We start from the raw sequence: 11824 nt of genomic DNA, 5'->3' as shown, positions 1-11824 counted from the left end.
CATGATACTTAGGTATACTATTTGTTGTATAACCAAAGAATGCTTCCCATATGTTTGATAAAATGCTTGTGTGAAGGAAATAGGGTCATTATAGCATGTTGACAAGACCTTCCCAATTATGTATAAGTTCATGCATACCAAGTGTTTGTTGAAAAGACTTAGTGAATGAATTGTGACATGTTAGCCTGAAATCCCCTATTATGTGCACTTGAATACATGTTAAGTGTTTGGTGCATTCCTTATTGAATGAGTTATGAGACAACAACATGCCTCCCTATATCATTACATGTTTCATATTTCTAAGTGCTTAAAGAGATGCTTTATTGAGTGTATGGTGAATGATAGTCTATTGTTATGATGTTCAAGAGTGGTCATGTCTTGTACTATTTATGTTATCGAGTCCTGGGAGTATTTATACCCAACAAATTATCTGTTTGTCTAGAGCCAGTGTCAGTTTCATGATATTCTCAGTCAAGCCACGATCCTTAGAACTCAAGCAGTTACAGAACATAGAAAGACTCAGTATTCTCAATATCATTCTAAGTTTAGTTCAGTATTCAGTTCAGACCTCAATAGCATTCAAGTACTCAATTCAAAACGTAGTAGTATTCAACCTGATAACGAAATCCAGTAGTATTTCATCAGTCTTTGGATCCAAGTGAACTCAGCTAGATCAGTCAAGTAACATGATTGTAACGCCCCGATTCGCTGAACCAGAATGCTACACGGTGCTCATGACCCCGAGGGGCCACAAGCTAACCCATGACTGATATTTGTACCTGTAAATTGCATAATATCTCATAAAATATGCAGAAATATGAACTGTAAGGCCATAAGTTTCAATACTGATACATAGCTAAAAATATGGTATAACAATACCAAAAAGAAACATAAATACTGAAGTCTGAATATCTAATCTGACATCTAGTCTGAAAGCCTCTAACTGAACTGAATAAGGAGTTGATGGGACATGTCCCCAACTAACCCCAACTACTGAAATAAACTGAAAACTAAAATAGAAATGGAATCATCATGTCTTCGAAGGATGAGGAGAAATGAAATCATCATGTCCTCGAAGGATGAGGACTCACGTCTAACTCTGACTGCTGGTCTTGGAATCTACTGCTGATTTGGAGCTCATGCCTCAGAACCTATGGTGTAACATAAGAGAAAGCACCATATCACAAATACGTTAGTACATTTGAATGTACTTAGTGTACGAGTGAGGTAGGCTAAATGGAAAGGGTTATATGCATGAAAAATACTGACTGATATGAACGTGACAGTACATACATGCATATGTAACTGTAACTGAACTCGTAGAGGTACTAATTACTGAGTCTGAATACTGACAACATGAGTGTACTGATAATGAGATTCTGAAAGACTGAGTTTACTGATATTGATATGTAAATCACTAATAAGTAATGGATCTGATACTGTATTACTGAATACTGGGAGACTGATACTATATTACTGATAAAGGAATGATTGTTTCTGACAGTTCGAATTATGAAGAACTGGTCTGATTGACTGTATCTGACAGTCCTGAAGCTGAGTACTAATAGCATGAATTCTAATAAATTTTGTGATTGATAGCATAAGTGAGTGTATCTGACAGTCCATAAATCTAAAGAAAACTATCTGAGTTCAATTCTATTTCTGAGTTGACTGTATCTGACAGTCCTGATATACTGAAATCTGAAGAACTATCTGAGTTCTTTACTGAGACTGTGTAGCTATAACTGACAGTCCTAAAATCTATAACTGAAACTGTGGGAAGTAGTTATCTAACCGACATGCCCCAAATACGCTATAGTAGCTAAGCTAGGGTCCAATCTCTGCCTCGATGGGAGGGGTGTCAATACCGCGCCACTGGTAAGGACAGTTGTGAGAACCCTATACTGGCAGGTACTCAATGAGAATGGTGAGAACCCTAGACTGATAGGTTAAGCCACCTCATCAACCCTAATCTGACAAGTTAAGATGTCTCAACCTACGCTGGCTACGTAGTTCTAGAACACAAGGATGACTACTAAGAATCACACCCTGAACTGGCGGGTGAATTCCCATCCTTGGGTTCACTCGGTGCTAACTTCTACTCCCATCTGAAGGACACTGAACTGAATAACTAAGCTAAACTGAGTAACTGAACTGAACTGATTAGCTGAACCGATACTGATTAACTGGACTAATACTAGTGGTATTGTTTAGCAGAGCTAAACTAAGTTTACTGAATTCCAATGACTGATGGAATGTACTGAGTTCTGAGGACTAGTTGAGAGTATTGAAGTTACTGAGATTGACTGTGAATACTGAGGTTATTGAGCTCTGAGATTACTGGACTACTGAGATTACTGAGATTACTGGACTACTGAGATTACTGAGATTTCTGAGTTTTTCTGAGTCACATGACTGACTGAATTCTATAGATCATGGCTTGGCTGAGAGTATCGTGAAAACATGATATGGCTCTAGGCACACAGTTATATTTTTTGGGTACAAGTACCCCTAGGACTCGATGGAAGGAAACTGACACAACTTGAATTTCTTGAGTACATGACCATCAAAAATACAATCCATAATACATGAGTGGGGGATTTCATGAAGTACATGGTCATCATAATATCTATTATGAATAGGAATGCTTATAATCAAGTCATAAATCTCATATTCTAATATCATGGGCATTCCGACAACATATACTATTCATAGCAATCGTATGGAAACCATTCAAGCATAAGGGAACGACAACATGTAACGTTTAGTTCATATTGTAATGATTTGGGGATATTATACTTCATGTATTTATTCAACATCTCAAACATGGTAGGGAAAGCATGAATATATTTTGTGTACATAATTTATATCTCCATTATCATACATGCTTTATACCACAACAATAATAACACATAATTTGCATGGAAATTCATAATGGAGTGTATGACTAACATGAACTTGTTATTTAGATATCATGAAATCATGTAAATATGAAGTTCTAACATACTAGGCATTTTATCGAACACCTTGCATGCATTCTTTAAGGCATAGGTGGATTTTATACTTGTATTCTATCAATCCATCTAAAGATCATGTTTTTCAACTAACAACATAACTTTCATGAGATATACAGTCACGATACTATTATATAGCAATACAAACAAGCATCAACATGGGTATGATCATATCACCACAATCAACCAAGCTTTTGTATTTTAAAGATTGATTCTTGAACTCCACGGACGAAAGGAATTTGTGGATGAATACTACGCATACCTTGTAAGGGAGGTTCTTGATTATTGACGGAGGAATTTCCTTAAAATTGGATCTTTAAGCTTAATTATGCAACCCTAGTTGTTTTTCTCTTTTAGTGCTCTTGGATGATGAGCTTTGAGATGTTAATAAGGTTGTAATGTGTTTAGAAGCTATATATTTCGTAGGGTTAAGTTTAGGGACGTGTAAGGAGTGTTAAAAGACCTAATTACCCTCAAAATAACTCAAAACAGAGTGTTTTTGGCATTGGAACTGACTTAGGCGGCGCCTAACCAATCACCTAAGTTTGGTTGGGCGGCGCCTAACCAATCGCCTATCCTTACTGTCTCTCACGAAAAATGGGCATAACTTTTCCCTCGGGTATTGGATTAAGGCAAAATTGGTGTCATTGGAAAGCTAATTCAATTATCTACAATTTGATGGGTATAAATATGCAGAAATACCACATTAACATCAAGTTATACTTGTTCAAAGATGATCCTTGCAAAATCAAACACTAAAACTTGATGGATTCAAAAACTCTTAGCTTGTATTACCTTAAGTGACTCATATGAACATGCTTAATGTATCATAAGCTATCTTATTGCTAGGATACTCATTGTAAGTCATGCACTAAAATGCTACTCACAGGATAGGAGGTTTCATACGTAGGAAAAATGGTTCGTCTCCTAGCTTAGAAACATATGGGGTATTACAATGATAAGTAACAGATTCAGCTCAGTCTAGTACAGTTTAAGAAAAAGAATTAGTTCAATGTCTTTCAGTTGGGAGTAGGATTCAGCACTGAGCGAACCTAGGGATGGGGGCTCACCCGTTAGAAAGGACTGAGATCCCTAGGAGCAATCCCTAAGTTCTAGAACTACGTAGCCAGCATAGGTATGAGATATCACCCGTTAGATAGGATTGACATACTCAGGGATCACCCATTAGATAAGACTGATCTCAGGTGTCATCCATTAGATAGGACTAATTCCATAGAAGTTGCCTTTACCTATGGCATTGTACAGACACCCTTCCAGCTGGGGTTCCAGGTTGGACCCTACAAGTTAAGATTCGGGGCATGTCGGTTAGATGTCTATTTCCCACAGTCTTAGTTTTAGAATCTGTCTCATTAAGAGAGCTCAGTTCAGTAGTACAGATTCAGTGCAGTCAGTTACAATCAATCAGTGTTATTACCAATAGATTCAGAGATAACCCGCTATATAGGACTGATCTTAGATTTAGTTGAATCATCTTTATTATCAGTATATTCATAGATCACCCATTAGATAGGACTGATATTAAATACAGCTAATTATTATCATTATCATTAGATTCAAAGATCACCCATAAAATAAGACTGATCTCAGATTCAGTTAATTATTCTCACTATCATTTAATTCATAGATCACTCGCTAGATAGGACTGATCTCAACCTTAGTACTCAGTTGTCAATATCAGTGGATTCATTTATTCAGTATCGCAGTATTAGTAAGCTCAGAAGTTAGAAAAGCAACATTTGGAACTCAGTATTCAGTGTCACTATGATTTTAGTTATAGTTTATGCATTCATGCACGTATTCTCATTCAGTATACTCAGATTTTTTAGTCAGTATTACTCATGTATATAAACCTTTGTATTCAGCCTTACCTCATCTTACATACCTGTACATTCTCACGTATTGATGTATGCTTTCCTATACTATGGTGTTTTATACCATAGGTTCAGAAGCACGAGCTCTAGAGCACCCTTAGCCGATCAATTTCAATTAGCAAGGATTGATAGCAGTGAGTCCTCATCATTTGAGGATGGTTCTTATTTCATTTTATTGCTAGTTTTGGTATTTTAGTAGACGAAGTTAGTTGGGGACTTGTCTCATCAACTCCACAGTTCATACAGTTTAGAGGCTTTCGGACTAGATATTTTAGACAGTTTGCAATTTTTTATATAGATGCTATGTATTATCAGTATTTTAGATGTTTTGAACCTTATGGCAAGTTTTTTGCCAGTTTTCCATATTATTTTACAGTATATTATTCAATCATTACAGCAGGTGCTAGAAAAAGGTTAGCTTATGGTCCTTCTGGATTATATGCAACGTGTAGCATTCGGGGTACCAGACTCAGGGCGTTACATTTATCTCCAAAGCATGTGGATAGCATGAAAAACCAGCATAGTAAGCAGACAAAAAAGATAGAAGGATATGAAATGGTTGGGCAAACATTATCAATGGTGACAAGGGGTATAGTAAATAAAGCTAGTCAATCATAAATGCTTTAATATGAAATATTAGATCAGTGAATACACAAAAGGCACTCACCAGACTAGTAAATATGCATAAGAAATATCCATTTTACGTTGTTGGCCTGATGGAACCTTTTCAAGGTAGTAGTGAATTAGAGAAGTGTAGACGGAAGCTGGGGGCTGCAACATGCAATCATAAATTCTAATGGGAAGATATGGTCATTTATAGATGTTCATATTGTCTATGAGTTTATAGTTGTTTTCCCTACGGACTTGCCTGGTGTGCCTTCGGATCGTGATATTTTCTTTGCTATTGATGTTGTGCCGAACACCAAGACCATCTCTATTTCTTCTTATAAGATGGGCCCAGTAGAATTAATGCATTAAAGGACCAGTTATAGGATTTTTGGATAAGGAATTTATTCAACCTAGTGTATCACCGTGCGCCTATCTTATTTGTAAAGAAAAAATGGGTGTATGCATCACGTATGTGTATTAAATATCGGGAGCTGAATAAGGAGACATTTAAGAATAAGTATCCTCTTCCTCGTATTAATGAATTATTTGATCAACTTCAAGGTGCTTTGATATTTTTGAAGATGGATTTGAGGTCTGGGTATCACCAATTAAGGATTAGAGATGTGGATATTCCAAATATATCTTTTTAAACCCGATACAATTATTATGATTTCTTGGTCATGTTCTTCTTGTTGAATAATTCCATAGTCGTGTTCATGGAGTTGATGAATAAGGTATTTCAATCGTATCTTAACTTTTTTTTCATTATATGTATAGATGATATCTTGGTTTATTCTAAGAGTGAGGATGATCATAAGGAACATTGCAGATTGTACTTCAGAGATTGAGGGATGAGAAGTTGTATTTTAAGTTCTCCAAGTGTAAGTTTTTGTTGGAGTCAATTTCTTCGTTAGGTCATGTGGTTACCAAGAAAGGTATTATGGTCGATCCGACCAAAATTACAGTGGTTCGTGATTGGGATAGTCCTACCCCTCCTATCGAGATTTGTAGTTTTATTAGTTTGGCAGGTTACTATCGGTGTTTTGTTGAGTTTTTTTTTATCTATTGTGGCTCTATTGACCAAGTTGACTCAAAATAAGATTTCCTTTCAGTGGTCTGATGCTTGTGTGGCGAGCTTCCAAAAGCTCAAGGATTTGTTGACATAAGATCCTATTATAACTTTGGCTAAGGAGGGTATGTGTTTTACCATCTTTTGTGATGCTCATGGGGTTGGGTTCGCTGTTATATTGATGCAGGAGGTTAAAGTGATTGCATATTCTTTTCATCAATTGAATCCCCATGAGAACAATTATGCTACCCATGACTTGGAGTTATGCACAGTTACTTTTGCTTTAAAGTTATGGAGGCACTACTTTTATAGAATTCTTTGTAAGATTTTCTCAAATCATCACAACCTTTAGTATTTCATCACCTTGTGAGATCTTAATTTGAGGCAACATAGTTAGCTTGTGTTGCTTAAGGATTACAACCTTACTATTCTCTATCATTCGGGCAAGGCTAATGTAGTTGCGGATGCCTTAAGCCAGAAGTCGACTAGCATAGGTAGATTAGCATATCTTTTTACTCAGGAGATGCTATTGGACTTTGAGGTTCACTCTTTGGAGAACTAGATAGTTAGGCTTGATATTGGGATACCTAGATGGGTTTTGGCATTCATGAATGCTAGGTATTTTTTGATAGAGCAGATTTTAAATGTTGGGTTAAGGGTGATTTAGGTAAGGTATTTTGAGGATTGGAGGCCGAGTATGTGTCCCAAGAGTGGGTGATTGGGTAAGATTGATATTAGAGAAGGCTCATTATTCTGGATATTCCATTCAGCCCAGAGTGACTTAGATGTATCATGATTTGAGACACCACTACTAGTGGGGTGGTATGAGAAATAATGTAGTAGACTTTGTAGCTCGTTGCCTATGTTGTCAGTAGGTAAAGGCTGCATATTTGAGTCCTGGAGGTTTGTTTCAAAGGTTACCCATTCTTGAGTGAAAATGGGAATAGATCACTATTGGCTTCATGATAGGGTTACCTTATACTTCTAGTAGTTCTGATAGTGTTTGGGTCATTATGGGTTGACTGACCAAATCTGCTTATTTTATTTATTTTTTGACTTCTTTTAGTGCTGGAGGTTGGCCTGTATTTATATTTGTGAGGTAGTTCATCTTCATTGTATGCAGATGTCAATCATCTTAGATAGAGGTTTAATGTTCATATCACACTTTTCGAAGACATTTAGGAGAAGTTTGGTATCCGAGTTGATCTTATCACAACTTTTAACCCCAGACCGACGGGCAGTTGGAGCGAACTATTAAGGTTCCGAAGGATATGCTCTACGTTTGTATGATGGACTTTGTAGGTTAGTGGGAGCAATATCTAGCTTTGACAGAGTTTGCATATAATAATAGGTACCGTTCCAGTATTGAGATGGCTCCCTTCAAGGCTTTGTATGGTAGGCATTGTCTCTCTCTAGTTGGTTGGTGTGAGGTTTATAAGGTTATACCTTGAGGTACGAACTTGCTTCGCGAATCTTTGGATAGATTTTGGGTTATTAATCGAGCAACTTAGAGTAGGAAAAAGTTCTACGTGGATCGTAGACTTCATGATTTGATATCTCATGTTGGTGATCGAGTCTTCCTTCACGTTTCTCCCATGAAGGGTGTAAGGAGGTTTGGGAATAGGGTTATGCTTCGCCTCAGGCATATTGGAAAATTTGAGATTCTTCAAACTATTAGGGATGTATATTATGAGTTAGCTTTGCCTCAAGATTTTCATCTAATTTTTCATGTTTCCATGCTTTGGCGTTATATTTCAGATGAGTCACATGTCATTCGTTTGGATTCAGTGCAGTTAGATGAGAGGTTTTCTTTTGTTGCAGAGCTTGTTTCTATTCTAGTCAGGGATGTTAGATGGTTGTGTTCTAGAGATATTTCGGTAGTTAAGGTCTATTGGAGCATTAATTAGTAGATGAGCCTACTTGGGAGGTCGAGTCTGATTTACATGGTAGTTATCCCCAAATTTTTGTCGATTCAGATATTACCCTACCTATAGTTCGGGGACAAACTATATTCTTTGTAGTGGATGATGTAATGACTTCATTTTTTGTGAATTATTTATTTCGATATGATTTGACCATTTTACCCTCTCTTTAGTTGCTTTGTGGTATTTCTGGGGTGTGGAGATTATTGAAATAATTATCAACACATTTTGGTGCATTTTGTGTGAGCTTGTGGTTTTTAGAAGTTAAAAAGCTTTATAGTTGATTTTGGTCAACATTTATCATTCTATGTGTTAGATAGAAACCGCAATGTTGATTTTGGGTTGATAACATGGTTGGTGTGATTTTGCGGCTTTGGTATCTCATTTCGATCCTCATTTTGAAAACTTGTGAAATTATGCCTCGGGTGTCAACTTTCTGAAAATGACATTTTTTTTCCAAAATTTGATGTCGCCATTGAGCTGGAGTTGTTAATTTGGTAGGGTAGCATAGTTGGTTTGCATTCTCAAGATTTTGAATGAACCCTGAGTGGTCCGCTGAAACTTGGAATTTTCTAAGTCTCCAGCTGGTGCAATAAAAGCTGGTGTGACCACTAAAGTGTTGCTTTAGCGGAGGGCGCTTTAGCGGCTATATGGTACTTTAGCGACCTTGCCAGATCATCATGTGCCGCTTTAGCGACAAGTGGGCTGCTAAAACGCAACCCGTTTTAGTGCTGACTTGCCTGCTTTAGTGGCATACCACCTAATCGAGGGAACCACTTTAGCAGTCACCTGGGTGCTTTAGTGCTAACCTAGCGTCAGCTGGTACCAATATATATATATATACATATATTCTTTATCTCGATTTTCCATCATTTTTGAGACTTGGAGCTTTAGATTTTGGAGTTTTGGGCAATATCTTCCATTTTCAATCTCCGCTATGCTCCAAATCCCCATTTTGATTTTTTTTATTCTTGTTATCTAAAGCTTGTTAAATCATAATTTTAAAAGTGAAATTTGGGGATTTGGGCCTGCAAGGCTTAAATTAGTTTTCTTCGATTTAAACCCCAATTTTAATTCATTTTAACTTGTGTTTTCTTCTATGGCATTCTTTAAATATGGCTAATGTATTTATGAACTAACATTTAGGTTTATCCTTCTTTTTCAAAAAATCATTTCGGAGGTCCTTTTTGACCCCAACACAAAAATTGTCAATATGGGTATCGTTGGCTTTATTTTGATGTATAGATTTTATATTTATAGATTTTAGTTGATTTCGAGACCGTTTGTGAGGGAAAGACTCTGCGTGGAAGGATTTTGGATTGATTTTTCTTCATTCAAGTTAGGTTATGGCTTAACTTTCTTCTGATTATGGTGGGTAGTTAAAACTGATATAAAAGCATGTTATGGGTATGACAACTTATCATAAAAATATCTTTATTACTATTTTGTATGAGTGTGGGGGCCTAAGCTATTTTTGTTTGGTAATTTAAGACATTATTTGCTATGTGTAATCGTGTGGAGACTTATATGATGTTGTTGTCCTTGTATCTATATATTTGGTTATCTTATTCTTTGTAGAAATTGTCTAAGTTTGGATTTATGTGTTATCAATGGCATATCATGGTATATCTTGCTCTACTAGTATATGGATTATATTGCATCGTGGATGGATAGTTTATTGAGTGGATTTTTAGCTTACATGCTTTGTATATTGGTTGGTTTTTGAAATTCTCATTCTGGTTAGTTGTGAGCAATATCCTCATATGTAACGCCCCAAAAAATAGGTCCCAGAGCGTCACACGGTGCTTGAGGCTACGAGTAGGCCCAAGCTAACCCTTTGAGCCATTTTCATTTAGTTTAACACAAATCAACGGGGTTTCCATGAATAACCCTCAAATATCAATAGAGTAATCATCATCCAAGAATAAAAGAATTTCAGAAAGATAACAAAATACGACTTATTAGTCAACTCCCAACATCTATACTAGTCTGACAAGCTTCTAAGAAAATCAATAAAACCAGTGAGCCATTGAGACATCCCCCAACCGACTCATACTCAATTATCAAATATAAAAATTCTGTGAAACCAACATCAGACATCACGTCCTTGGAACATGAGGACTCACCACAACAGAGGATGTAGAACAGCGTGCCCGAAGAATCACTGTCGAACCTGGAACTGAGCACCTGAACCTACATTTCAAGAAAATGCAGCCACATCTGAAGATGTGGGTCAGTACCATGGAAAGGAACTGAGTATATGGGGGGTGTATACAGTTGTATAAACATCATCATCATCATAAATATTTATAAGAAATATGTAGGATGTATGAAAGACTCACATAGCCCGAAGAAAATCATCATAATCATGAGAGGATGAAACAAGTACAATAACACATGTGAGTCATCATATAATTTGTCAATCACTTTCAGTTCATCAAGAATATCAATTCTCATAATGTAAATATCATTTAAATCTTTCGAAAGAATAACTTTCACAATTCCACTTTCAAATCACTTCACCATTCACCATAGACACAAGGAAAAACACACATACTGGGAGATCCTATAACCGACATAAACTATGTGAGCTACATGGAGTCCAATGTCTAACCCACGTTGGGGAGAGCCGTCCTATCCTTTCCATCGGAGTAGGACTATTGATATCAAATCCACACAAGCTAGTGATCACTATATAAATCAGCCTTAGGCTTACTCCTACGGGGGGCACGTAGTTCTAGGGAAGTAAGGTCGCTTTATACCTCCTACTCAGTGCTAAAGATTTATCCCAAACTTAGCTCAGATTATTTCAAAGACAATCCACAACAAAACAATTTCGATAATATATAAATATACATCGAGAGCCATCATGCTTTCCATCTATCAAAATCAACCATGTTGTAGATTTCTTTCACACTCGAGTTCAAAACAACTCCATTAAGATCAAAAGGTCAAATCATTCCAAATATCTCAAATATTCAACATCAACGTGTTTATAACACACACTTTCTAAAAAAAAATATAATTTCCAATGGGGATTCACGACCCAAATATCAAAATCATGATAAATATCATTCAAGGTTCATGCTTTATATCACCATACATGTCAATTCATCTTTCTAAATAATAAACATCAAGATTTCATAATAATCATCATAAGATATGGGTTCATTCTTCAAATTCATAAAAATCAAATAAAAATCATGCCTTTGTAAAGACAATTACTTTTGGGCACAAGAACGAAAGAGAGTTCTTGTTGAAAAATCCCACATACCTTGAATGATGAACTTTAGATCGATACTCGTTTTTGAGATGTTA

The sequence above is a fragment of the Capsicum annuum genome, chromosome 7, assembly GCF_002878395.1.
Source record: "Capsicum annuum cultivar UCD-10X-F1 chromosome 7, UCD10Xv1.1, whole genome shotgun sequence".
Lineage (NCBI taxonomy): Eukaryota > Viridiplantae > Streptophyta > Magnoliopsida > Solanales > Solanaceae > Capsicum > Capsicum annuum.
The sequence above is the reverse complement of the archived record's forward strand: the minus strand, read 5'-3'. Positions refer to the sequence as shown.